The sequence below is a fragment of the Notothenia rossii genome (assembly GCF_949606895.1).
Source record: "Notothenia rossii genome assembly, chromosome: 11".
Taxonomy (NCBI): domain Eukaryota; kingdom Metazoa; phylum Chordata; class Actinopteri; order Perciformes; family Nototheniidae; genus Notothenia; species Notothenia rossii.
In genome coordinates, this window is record NC_136910.1 from 31,491,179 (window position 1) to 31,504,953 (window position 13,775).

Here is a 13,775-nt window from a genome sequence, read left to right on the forward strand (position 1 = left end):
TGCTTACAGTTCTGTTTCATATGGGTGTTGAGAGATGTATCCATCAGAGTTCCCGTTAGAATATGTTTTCGCCAGTCAACATGTCCGTTAAATTTTAAATCTTCCGGGCACAATTTCAAAAGTGCCGGTCAAAGGTCTTCTTTGTTATTTATTGAGCTTTAAAACAAATTCATATGATTCGATATTAAACAAACTAATAATAGTAGATGAACTATTCAAAAGTGTACAGTAACTTACAATAACACAGGAATAATAAACAGAACGCTCTCTCCCTCTCCTGACAGCCCGCCAGTATCATGCAGCTCGCTGATCAGTAATGAGTGACCCGACAGTAAAACTAAAAATATCTATACAGTGTTTCCCCTATATACAAATACTGGCGGCGCAGCGCCGCTGCTGAAATATGAGCGCGGCTGCTAAAAACAAAAAAATTCTTTACTTTTTTTCTTTTTTCTTAAAATAATAATAAGTGGCGACCCTTTTTCATTTTTGATTGTTTGTTATGTGGATTTGTAGTATTTGTGTTACTGGCATACTAGGGCGCCAGATCTGGGGGGCAAAAACATTTTTGACCGTTGGTGCTCATCCAAATGTTCGGCCTTGATGTAACAACATTCATAATTAAGTAAATGTAACACCCTTTTCACCCCGGTTACACGTTTAATTTGCCCTGTACGGTGGGCGCTGTAAGTGATGAAAGTGGGGGATGTTGGCTTATCAGGCACCCGCAGCTCACAGCCAAAGTGCGAGCGTGGTAGCGAGAGAGCGAGCAAGGGAGAGGGCACAACGGTACCGGCGCTGTTGTTATTAGAATCTGGTGCTAGCTGCGCTAACGGATATAAGAAGTAGATGTTTCTACAACCACGGTGGAGGAGAGCTCTCCTTTCAGACTGAGAGGCTCAGTGAGGTTAAGGACTCTCTGAGTATTTAGATAGTTAATTTTAGTCTAAGTTATCTCAGTGGGTCTCAAACATTTTGACCACAAATTATGTAAACACATATTTCCAAGGCACTCCTTTATAATTATTAGGATAAATAAAAATAGGTTTGAAATCATTCCAATGTGTACTATAGGACAGTTAACCAAAAATATCGTTTAAAGTTGGAGAGATACAAAAATGTGCATAAATAAATAAATGTTAACTCGGTAAAATAAGATATGAATGAACAACAAAAATAAAATAAGCTACATTTATTTGTTATTGGCTATGGTAGATTATTGGTTATGTTCAGATACTTATTTGATTATTAAAATGTAAACCGATCTTTTTCATATGGGCATTTTAGAGTTGTGCCCCCTAGATCTGGGGCCGTATTCACAAAGGATCTTAGGGCTAAAAGTAGCTCCTAAATGGCGAATTTAGGAGAAACTCCTAAACATAATGGGCGTGTCAGTCTTAAATTTAGGACTCCTAATTGTATTCACTAAGAGCAATTCTCAAAGTATTTTAGGCCTAAAAGTAGCACCTAAGTCTGGGAGAGCTTAAAAGTCCTCGAGAGGACTCCTAACTCAGTAAGACCTATTCACAAAGAATCTGAAAATGGCTGCGAGACGAAATATTTTGGAGACAAAGGAAGACTGTGAATTGATCAAGAGATATAGGCTAAATCGTGAGGGTATCACACTTGTTGTGGAATTAGTGCGGGACTCAATAACATCCCCGACTAACAGGAATAACCCGATTAGTCCGGAAATAAAATGTTTGGCAACACTACGATATTTAGCAACAGGGAAAATGCAACTTTGCAATGCCGACGATTTAGGAATATCGCAACCATCAGTCAGCCGTGCCATAAACCAAACCATCAACGCGCTCTCTAGACCACATATCATCCAACAGTTTATCCGGTTTCCTTTGGACAATCAACAACTACACAGGATCAAAGCCAACTTCATGGCAATTGCAGGTGCCCGGTGTGGTCGGTGCTATTGACATAAAAATAATTGCGCCATCAAAAGATGAGGACGTGTTCGTCAATAGAAAGAAAGTACATTCCATCAACACGCAGATTGTTTTCATTCATCATGATAGGGGGACCTGAACGGTGGTATGGGCTGTTATTGAAAGTGTTTAAGTGCTGGAAATATGCTCATTGGATAATAGTTTGCAGCGTGCTTTTAATTGCCTCCTTGATTTAATGCAATTTACGTATTTTTATTGTTTGCTCTCTCTCTTTAACGTGCATATAAAACGTCATTATCGTGGTCTGCACAAAATTGTCATCATGCGTGTATTCTGCTAACTGCACTGTCCATAACTATTTGATAGGAATACATTTCTAGCCTAGGCTATTTCCTTGTTTTTCGATGATTTAGTGGGCTCGTTTGTGGGATGTTGCGGATGAGTTTCAGCGAGACCGCCTGCTCGGAACAACCAATCACCGTACTGACCGCTTCTAAACTCATGCACGAGAATCGACGTAATCCATAGCAACGGCGCGTCACTCTTAGTTCACTCTTAGTGATTTATCCTTAGTATGAGTAGGTCTCAGCGGCTTTGTGAATAACTTTTAAGAAAAAACTCCTACGTAAAATGTTTTAGCGCGAGTTAGGAGCACTCCTAGCGGTAAGATAAAATGCTTTGTGAATACGGCCCCAGGTCTCTAGTAATTGTGTGCTCAAAGTGCACCAGATTGAAGCATTTTACTGTAAAATGTTCAAAAAAAAGTCTTCCTTGGGGGACATACCCCCGGACCCCCCTAGAGGATGTGACGTCCACCCCCCAATTCAAACATGTTCATACAATACTGAATACATTTGAAGCCATTTTGACCATCTATTACATATGTAAATAAGTTTCTGTTTTTGCAGTGTATTTGTCTTTTGTAGAAATTTTTCATTTATTCTTTACACATAAAATATCGCCTAAAATCTCACCTAAGGCAGCAAATTGTCTAGAACCGGCACTGGCACTAGGCCTCAAGAGCCTATCTTGTGCTGACACATAGAAACAAATTGGCGGGCACACTTCGCACGCACTAAAAAATTCCACGCGCTCCGCGCTCACATTATGCTGAGCCCACATGCCTTAGCACCGCTGCTATGACTCCATCCTAGGGGAAACACTGCTATAACTAGATTAGGTTGTTTGAGAGGTAATTAAAATAGCTACGTGTGATATTCTAACCTGAAGTGTGTGTTTTGTTCCGCTGCATGTGATCATGTAGAGCTGCGTGTCGACTCGTCAGCAGCAGCTGATCTCTCTCTCGCGTCAGATTAGACTTTACTCGCGTTTATGTCCATATCGATCAGATCTAGCTAGTTCTAGCTAATCATATGACTACCTGCTTATTAAAAGACACCTAAACAATAAGCGTCGCTATGCAACCGGGTGAGGCCGCAAAGTATAGCGCAGCATTATGCATTTCTTTACATGCCGACCGGAACCCAGAGGCATTACCAACAGATCAATGCACAATCAACCCAAACAGGACATCTCTTTTTCCACATTACGTGTTCGACATTAGAATTGACTATTCTTGTCTGTCACATACTCTTTTGTCTGTCAAGACAAGTTGCGCAACTGATGCGGTATTGCGCTAAGGGGAAATATATTTTGACCGGACGCGTTGACCGGAGAGATTTAGATTTGCCGGTCTTCAGCATATTTTACCGGCCATAGTCCGGTAATTACCGGCCGTAGTCCAGTAATTACCGGCTAACGGGAACTCTGGTATCCATAGATCTCTTAATTTTGCTCTCAAAGTGGACCAGATTGATGCTTTTAACTTTAATATAAAAAAAAAAAAACATTTTGTAGAATTCAGCTGAGTATTAAACAATTGCGTGAGTGTGAGGGTATTCAAATAAATTGGTCAGTAAGTCAGGGATGTGCAACTATATTTCACTTTTTGTTTTACATTTTTTTTTATAAATAAGTGCCCTTTTTCTCACTTGAGCTGCCGCCACCCAAAATGTCTGTGCACGTCCCTGACTAATGTTTTCTGCTGTAATCCTCAGAGGCTGCTCAGCAGAGAGAGCATCAGACTGCAGCTGACCTCTGATCTGATTTGATTACAAGTTGGTAAGGGGGCGTGGCCTTCACCAGACTGGAGCATTCAAATCAGCAACATAAAAATACAAGGACTGACCTGTATTACTTTTTTTCAAATAAGAACGTATGAACTGCATCTGTAATAATCTAAAACTAGACTCGATGTAAATAAACTAAATAAACGCCATTAAGTGATCTTATATACTGACAGCCGTTTTAGCCACGTGTCTTTTCCCCTTTTTGCAGGTGTCAGTGTAACGTTTGTCCGACACCTTGCTACCTGTCTAGGTACAAATGTGTATTAACTATACAGTCATCATTTAGACTGAAAAAAAGAGCCATCAGGTTTTGCAGGGCCAGTGGCAGCCATGTTGCCGCCTTTATACTGCGCAGGCCCGGGAGGTTAAGGGATAGTGGACAACCGAGGGACTATCCAACAGCATTTCTGCGGTAAAGGCAGACCTCTCCCCGGCAGAGAGACAGCAGATCAGGCTCGGTCTCTCGCTGTCTGAGGCGAGCTGCCTCCCCCGCCCCCACCCACCAGACCTACCGTCGGCGGGAGACCGCCACCGACAAAAGCCTGTGGCTGTTCATCTGAGAGCGGACTGCTAGCTAACAGACAGGTGCATGTTTGTTTCTGTCTTACCGTTATTATTATTTTTTAAATGGAGGTCTCAGCAGCACACTGTGGCAGGTTCTCTCCTGCTGTCTGTCCACGAAGCCCGTTTGACTTCAGGAACCTGCAGAGACGCCACAGCCATGGTCTCACCACAGAGAGTTAAGCTACACATAACACACTACACACATCCGGTTGAGTCTTTCACAATAAAAGCGCTAGTGACTAAGGCAATGACAAGATAAAAATGAATATGAAGTGTTTAGCCTAGTTTAGGCGCACAAAGCCTGAGAACAGGGTAAAGCTAGCTTTGTTGTTCAACCCTAGTATCTGGTGGAATTTTTCAGTTAAAAAAGCTGCATAAAAAGATAATTATAGAGGCTTTGCATATGACGTCACGGGTAACGTAACGTCAGCCCAACGGCCATACTGGAGTACCAAAACAGACACCGTAATACGTCATACCTGTTTTTTATCGGACATATAATGGTGATCGAAACAGGGGGTGAAGTCATTTTACAGGCTGCCGGTGGTTATAACACACCAGGGTGAAGCAACACATGAACTTTCAAAGCGTCGACGGGAAAAATGGCTCAATAGGATCGGACGGGAGGATCTCAAACCATCCAACCACAACTATACTCGCGTTTGTGGGGATCATTTCACGTCAGGTAAGTGTCAGGTTTTACATACAAACATTCAAAATCAACATACAACCCACGTACTAAGACATGTATCTTAACAAGGAAATAGGAATCCTGGAGTCTGTGTCATCGATCGACATATCAGATTTTGGAGTATCCACAAAGTAAAGTCATCCCTTGGCTCAGGTCATCTTCACACCAGTCTGTCAATCCCCTGCAGTGCTTCGTTTAATTGTAATTTAAAGAAATTCCTCCCCCTACTGGCCATTTGATTGTAAGTAAACAGTGAAGGCTGTACAGTCCCTGGCACCTTTTCAGAGGCTTTTGGTTTCCAATAATTCTTTTTCATGTTCCAATGTCTTGACACCAGCATTTTAAATATATCTAAAGTCTGACTTCGCCTGTCAAAAGAGGTCAAATTTGTATTAATTAACAGTTCACCCAGGATATAACTGACCTACAATCTGATTTATGTGCAGGTAAACCAGTGGCACTTTTTGACAAAAATCATCCTGACTGGGCATCGTCTGTCAAATTGGGCCACGAGAAAATTACAGCACCTTCCCCTGCTACACATGCCAGGTATAAACGCGCTAGAAAAAGGTCATCCATCGCACTACTTGATCTCTACAGCATGGTATCTGATATACCATCTCCAGAAGAACCCGCACCAGTCCTTGGAGCCACTGGGGAAGAAGAAGGACTGATTGAACCAGAGACTGGCACTGCAACTCAGACTGATTTGACTGGTGAAATGATTGACAAAATGTCATTTGAAATTAATAATGTAACAACAGAAAATGTTAACTTAAAAGAAAAACTTGTAAAGTCCACAATTTCAGAGAGTACATTTAAGGCTGATGATGACCGTGTGCGGTTCTACACGGGACTTCCTACTTTTGCCATTCTAATGATGGTATACAATCTTGTGGAACTGCACATCAGTTTGAACGCTAAGAGTTCACTGTCTAAATTTCAACAGTTTATACTGACGCTAATTAAATTAAGATTAAACCAACCCCTGCAAGAGCTGGCTTATAAATTCAACACATCCACGTCTACAGTATCCCGTGTGTTTACCTTGATTATTGACGTCATGTTCAAACGTATGAGTTTCCTTTTGAAGTGGCCATCTCGAGAGGAACTCCAACTGACAATGCCTATGGATTTCCGCACTCATTTTGGTACTAAAGTGGCTGTTATAATAGACTGCTTTGAAGTTTTCATTGACAGGCTATCAAATGTAATGGCACAGGCTCAGACTTGGTCAAACTACAAACATCACAACACCATAACATTTCTGATAGGAATCTGTCCGCAGGGTGTTATATCATTCATTTCAAGGGCATGGGGTGGCAGGTCCAGTGATAAGCATATCACAGAAAGTTGTGGCTTCTTAGATAACATTTTGCCTGGTGATTTAATTTTGGCAGACCGAGGTTTCAATATAAGTGACTCAATGGGTTTCATGTGTGCTGAGGTTAAGGTGCCTGCATTCATGAAAGGCCGGAAACAATTATCAATGAAAGATGTTATTGACACAAGGAAAATTGCTAACGTGCGAATTCATGTTGAGCGTGTCATAGGATGTGTAAGGCAGCGATTTACCATTTTGGGAGGACCAATTCCTATAGACATTTTACTTTCTAAAGATGCAGATGGGATTACATTGATGGATAAAATAGCTGAAGTGTGCTGTGACCTGAATAATTTGTGTGACACTGTAGTACCCGTTGATTGAGCCTTTACATTCTGTTACATCCCAATCAACCCATATCAGATTTAAAAATATTACATGTTTGTATTGTAATTATTATTACATTATTGTCAATGTTGTACTTGGTCAATTAAATGTCTTGATAATCAGAAAAGTGATTTGGGGTTTGGTTGTGTAGGGGAATGTTTGAAAAATTATTTAAGCTGTTTTCAGTCATGGAAGATTAATGTTTTTCTCTCAAGTTTTCTATTGTCAGATTGGACACATCCCAAATTGCTTGAATGTGGTTTCAGACCTGCACTGCACACTGTAATCGTACTGGTAGAATATTTAAGCTTGGGTAAATACATTTTGAAAAAAACAATTGAAAGGGCAAAGTATTATATTTATTACAGGTTTCCAATTTACCCATTGAAAAAGGGTGAAAAACAAGTACATGCTGCTTTAACTGTAAGCTGCAGAGATCACCTCAAATAACAGAGATAGATTAACATTGTGTCCATAATACAGTTTTTTTCAATGTTAAAACACATTTTTTGGAAGCAGGGCTTATTTTCTCAAAACACATTCACAAAACCATACACACAAAGTGCAAAACACCTCATATATACTGCAAAATGAAGCACTGCAACTACAGAAACACTTACCAAAACCAAACGTTTGCACCAAATGGCACACACTTTATAGTACAAGACATTTTGTAAAACCAACTACACACCATCGTGCTCAAGCACACTCATCTTTTATGGTGTTTTATATAGAGAATTCTGCAAAGATTTTTCAAGTCTCCAAAATATGTGCAGAAACACAAATATACTGTTGTTATACTTTTACTTTTCAAAAAGTGGAAAGTTGAATTGCAAATTGGGTGCAGAGCTGAACATGTGTTTGTGAGCTGAGGTTTTGCTCTTTCAGTGTCCGTTTAAATAATGATGCTTTTTGTGTCATTTCAGTGTGCACAACCTTTTTTGATTGTTACACTTACTTACACTTATGTTCAGTGTCCGTTTAAATAATGATGCTTTTTGTGTCATTTCAGTGTGCACAACCTTTTTTGATTGTTACACTTACTTACACTTATGTTCTTTATATAGATTTGATGTAAAATAAACATTTTCAATCAAATAAATATATACACTGTCATTCAGATTGATTAATACTTCTGTTTCTTTTGAGAGGGGGACATGCTGATGACATTTGTCACAATACCAGCTTCCTTTGGGGGCAACTGTTATACCAACACATTCAAAATGAAACCAGGTGGTTTCACAATTTGTGTTATCACATCCTATCATGGGAAGCTTTTCCTCTCCACGACAAAGGCACCACTTGGGTATCAGTGGTTGGGTATCGGTTGGCTGAGTCAGAGTGGCACATAGAGCAGGGTCTGGTATCAGGCAGAGAGGCCTTTTTGGTGCATTAATGGAGACTGGTGTAGTTGCACTGGAAATTCTGGTGAAGAATTGCCCACTCAACTCGAGGAGAATGACCTTCTGAAAGAATTCATGAGCTTTGGGGTATACCTTCTCCCAAAAGTCAATATCTGGGGTTATGCGTTCAAGATGAATCTTTCCATTCACCCACAGAACAAAGTCTGCATATTCAACATCACATAGAAATAACTGGGTCTGCACTTGATAGAAATAGGCATGGGTCTTCTTCAGCCTGTCCTGTCCATCACGTGATTCCAGACATGTATGGTCTGACGGTGCAGCAACACAGTAGGGGCATTTAATTTCCAAAACACCTACACCACAGCACTTGCAGGACACAACACCATCTGGGGTAGCACCTAAATATGGAAATGTTGGCGATAACACTAGCCCAGAGTCCTGGCAAATGAAACCGTCATGTCGATTCATAATTGTAATATAATCTTCACGTGCTGATTTCTCGTGATTACATCCCCATTCAGTAGCTCCAGTTTTAAATGTTGTGGATTCTGGGTAACAAATAGCTTTAATCAAGCTAAGCGATGGTTTAGTTGCACTTGTTGAACATGCTGCCTTCATAAGAGATACTGTAATCCGCCCAGCTCTGTATCGATACAAGAGTTTGGATTTGGCCTGTGTTTTTGTGGCCTTCTCAATGACATCCGCCTCCGGCTTGGTGATAGCTACATTGATCCCTTGGCAATGTTCTGTAAGGGCTTTATGGTCCATTTCTAGGCAGTTCTCACTTTTTAAACTAGAAAGCGACTTAGGAAATGTTGACAAAGTCACTTTTGGGACAAAATCGGCATTGTGTGGAGCTGAGATTGTCCATATTGCACACTTCCTTCCAGTAGATTTCAGTGATGCCAGGAAAGACTTTTGCTCAGCATCTGTCGCTTTTGGAATCTCCCTTGAGTGACCTAAGAGTGGTGTTGTTGTTGTTGTTAAATTAGCTGTATCACCAAGGCTGTCAATTGCTTGGCTTAAACGATTCCTTCGGGTTTTAGCCGAAGTAAAGTCAATGTCAGCAACAGGGGAAGGTGTTACATCCTTCACTGATCCAGGTAGAGGCCAATACGCCTTTTCCTGGGTAACTGTCTTGGCATCACGTATCCGTATAGATGTTTCTATGTAGAAAAGGAGAGATGCAACATGGGCACATGTTGATCCCAAACCAGCCTTGCAATTGCAGTTAGCTGTGATGACTGCACCATCCTTCTTCATCAGTACCCACGGACATGTTGGCGGCAGCTCAATACTCTGAGAATGCAATACCTGAAAAATAAAATACAAAAATATTATTGGATTGTTGACTATTTAGAACCACCAATATTTTGGTCCAACTTTACTTTCAAATACTGATTGTTGACACAACCAGTGGGTGGTCAGCTCTTGTCATATTCCTATGCTAGGTAGCCCATAACAGAAGCTGACAACCAAGAATAGGTTCACAACTTTTGTAATTTAAATATATTGCAATATATAATAAAGCTTTATTTATAAAGCCCTTTTAATAAAGCACGTGTAGCTCAAAGTGCTTTACAAAATGGCACACATCACAAGTTAAAAATAAACCACAAGAAATTCCCCTCAGATCAGATGTTAAGACCTTTACAGGTACATGCAGCATAGCAACAACATATACATTTTAACAGGTTAAGAGACACAACGAGGTAAAAGGTATGATAATACAAATCAATAATAACACAACAAGACTAAGTTTATTGATGCAACAATATCCCTATAAAATAAAGTAAACATATAGATATAGGTACAACAAAAATAAAAGCTGGTGTTTAAAAATGTCCACTGAGTTTGCCTCTGATATTTATTGGTAGCGTAGTGGATAAAAGCAGCCTCAGCCATTTTATTTTGGGGGACTTTAGGGATATTTAAAAAGCCAGCTGAAGAGGACCTCACGAAATATTTACTCACTTTTCCAGCTATTACAGCCACATCTCCTTGATATGCAACGCAAACGTCGCGGATCCACCCAGATGTGAACTGGTTATGTGCCTCGAGTCCTTTGTACGCCTTCATTTCCTCCATGGTGTATAACGGAATAGGCGAAAAAACCAGGTAGTTCACGATATCACAGTAGGAAAGTGAAGGGCATGAATTTATATCGGTGCTGTAATCCTTAACGGGAATCAAATAAGGGTCCACCGAACCAATCGACGCAATTTTTTCTCTGTAAACGGTGTTGTCCTCCGCGTTTAGTGATTCGTAGTAGCCTTTCATTTTCGCCATTTTTGATCGCTCCCGCCACTGCCGCCAGTGAAGTGGTACTCCAAGATGTCTGACGCGAAATCCCGTGACGTCATTAGGAAGCCTCTATACAATTTTATGATTTGACAGACTGCGATTTCACACATTCCCAACATGGATTAACACAGGTGATAATCATACTCAGTATTCAAATAGCTGTTGGAGGCTATTCCTTGGATAACTATATTTGCTCTGCCCTGCCCTGCTGCATTCAAAATCCTTTCAGAAAGATGCAGGAGATCCTGAAAGCCGGTTCTTCACCAGGTATCATTACAAATTGTTATTTTCCCACACCCATCAATGTTCATCGTCCATATTTCAAATCACCTTTGTTTAATTTTCATGAACACTTTATTTTGGGGGTTTAATTAATGTATGACTAATACAAGTTATTTAATCATTTTTTTATGTAAACTGATGCTTTTTGTGAAATTAAATGTCACATTGCATTGCCAACTTTCCAAAAGCAGAATCTACATTAGGTCATAATAAATAAATATGGGAGAATACATATTTTTACATTACATTGCATTTAGCTGACGCTTTTATCCAAAGCGACTTGCAATAAGTGCGTTCGACCAACAAATTACAAACTTGAAGAAAACAGAATCATATACTACATCACGTTTCATAGAGCTCAAACATTTCAAGTGCTACTCAACTGGTTTTGGTTAGGCCAGTCCTTTATTAGTATATAAATGCTTTGTTAATAGTTCTATCGCTCGAAGTGGAGTCGAAGGAGATGAGTTTTCAGTCTGCGCCGGAAGATGTGTAAGCTTTCTGCTGTCCTGATGTCAATGGGGAGCTCATTCCACCATTTTGGAGCCAGGATAGCAAACCCACGTGTTTTTGCTGATTGGAACTTGGGTCCCCCTCGCAGTGCGGGTGCAGCGAGCTGTTTGGCTGATGCAGAGTGGAGTGCACGTGCTGGGGTGTACGGTTTAACCATGTCCTGGATGTAGGAAGGGCCAGATCCATTCGCAGCATGGTACGCAAGTACCATTGTCTTGAAGTGGATTCTAGCAGTTACCGGAAGCCAGTGAAGGGAGCTGAGGAGCGGCGTGGTGTGGGAGAATTTAGGAAGGTTGAGGACCAAACGAGCCGCTGCATTCTGGATGAGCTGCAGAGGTCGGATGGCACATGCAGGTAGACCAGCCAGGAGGGAGTTGCAGTAGTCTAGGCGTGAGATGACGATATTTAATGACACATTCAAAACAAACCCTGAACATAATCAGAATAAATATGGAAGGCATGGGAAAGACTTTGGTTATTCTATGAAGTCAAACACTGAGCTCTTATTTCTTGTTCACTTCCGGTCATATTGCTGCAATATGACACTCCTCACTCTCTCTCCCCGCCCCTCCTCTGACAAATAGTGCAACCGAGAGGAAATACAGAGACAACGTCTGGCGCAGTGCTCTGTTTGTCCCTGCTTAAATGTTCCCCCTGCTGTTGAATGCGACAGTGGATGAGACAGAGAGAGAGACAGGCAGACAGATACACAGTTAGAGAGAAGGACAGACAGACAGACAGACAGAGAGAGAGAGGCAGACAGACAGACACACAGTTAGAGAGACGGACAGACAGACAGAGAGAGAGACAGGCAGACAGACACACAGTTAGAGAGAGACAGGCAGACAGACACACAGTTAGAGAGAAGGACAGAGAGACAGACAGACAGACACACACACAGTTAGAGAGAAGGACAGAGAGAGAGACAGGCAGACAGACAGACAGTTAGATAGAAGGACAGGCAGACAGAGAGACATAGAAATTAACATGGCCCAAAGTCAGATGTTACCATTCAGCCACCGGGATCAGTATGGGACAACATAACCATGAAACATAACAAAGAACTCCACTGGTTCCCCGTTTCACACCGCATCCATTACAAACTCCTGGTCCTCACTTACAAAGCCCTCCACCATCTGGCCCCACCCTACCTCTCTGACCTCCTCATCCTCTATCAACCACCCCGGTCCATCAGATCCACCTCAGTCGGTTTGCTTTCCATCCCCAAGGCCAAACTCCGGAGCTTCGGGGCTAGAGCCTTCTCTGTGGCAGCCCCGAAGCTCTGGATCTCCCTCCCCCAAGACCTCCGTGAGTCTGACTCCCTCACCCTGTTCCAGTCCCGCCTCAAAACCCACCTCTTCAACTATGTATCCATAAGCCCCCCCCCCCTCAACCAACTTCCTCCTGACTGCTTTTCTGTTTTGTTTCTTTGTTTCTTTTCGGTTTTGTTTTTGTTTTGTTTGTCAACCCTCCCTCCCAAATGTAAAGCGTCTTTGGGTTCAAGAAAAGCGCTATAGAAATAAAATGTATTATTATTATTATAACCATAATCTTTGATCCAGATATGTGCGGCAACCGACTTGTTAAAACTTTATTAACAAAAAAAACACTGTGAAAAGGTTTAACTTCTAAAACCAAAACACAGACAACACTCAATGGAGTATTATTTAGATTGTACCCTGAAGCACACTTCCTCGTCTTTTTTTACAAAAAAAATGGGACATAATTTATAGATCAAGAAAATAACATCGTCAGTATAATAATAAATCAAGATAGAATCGTGTTCCATTAATTAATTCTCTAAACTAGATTCAATCTGACTTCTATTTGCAACCAGTGGAGTGAACCTACGCTCGCCACAAGAAAGAATGCAAGTTTTAAAAAATATGTAATAATCATGAGATCAGGTCACCAATAATCAGTGAGCCATTAGATTTGGTCTCCTTATTACATAATTGGCACAACAAACTTTTTTTAACCCTTAACCCTTTGGAGTCTAAAGGTATTTTCTCGATCTTTAGATGTTTTCTTAAATCACCTTTTAAAGGTATTTCTTCTAACATGGCACCCCATGTGTTGAATATCAAAATGTTCAGGACAATCTCTGGTATTGCTATATATGCAAATTACTCACCTTAGAGCACTGTGTGATGAGATAAGTAGCTCAAAAGCTTAAAATTTGAAATCCGATTTTCGGAAAATCTTCAAAACTCTTGTGAAAACACAAATTTACTCGAATTGTTTAGATTTTGTTACCAAAGTCTTAGGATCACAAAAGCAGTGAAATATTTGAATTACGCTGTATATAAA

The 13,775-nt window shown here is 40.8% G+C and overlaps 1 protein-coding gene and 2 long non-coding RNA genes across 7 annotated transcripts in view; 1 reads left to right on the top strand and 2 right to left on the bottom strand.

Moving 5' to 3' along the window:
* spina (spindlin a) overlaps positions 1 to 4,779 on the bottom strand; it is a 57,727-nt gene extending 52,948 nt beyond the window's left edge. For 2 of the 5 annotated variants that reach the window (XM_079657736.1, XM_079657738.1), the window contains exon 1: positions 4,642 to 4,779. The gene's annotated coding sequence lies outside the window, so the exon portion shown is untranslated. The remainder of the gene's footprint in view (positions 1 to 4,641) is intronic. The other 3 variants (XM_079657737.1, XM_079657740.1, XM_079657741.1) reach the window with 2 other exon arrangements.
* Positions 4,780 to 4,899: 120 nt separating this feature from the next.
* On the top strand, positions 4,900 to 7,229 carry LOC307023994. Its single transcript, XR_013803815.1, has 2 exons — positions 4,900 to 5,282; positions 5,735 to 7,229. It is a non-coding gene; the product is annotated as an uncharacterized lncRNA (long non-coding RNA).
* A 107-nt stretch (positions 7,230 to 7,336) lies between these two features.
* Positions 7,337 to 10,887, bottom strand: LOC307023993. The gene is made up of 2 exons (XR_013803814.1): positions 10,341 to 10,887; positions 7,337 to 9,680 (listed from the first exon to the last, which is right to left on the bottom strand). It is a non-coding gene; the product is annotated as an uncharacterized lncRNA (long non-coding RNA).
* Between the last annotated feature and the right edge of the window lie 2,888 nt (positions 10,888 to 13,775).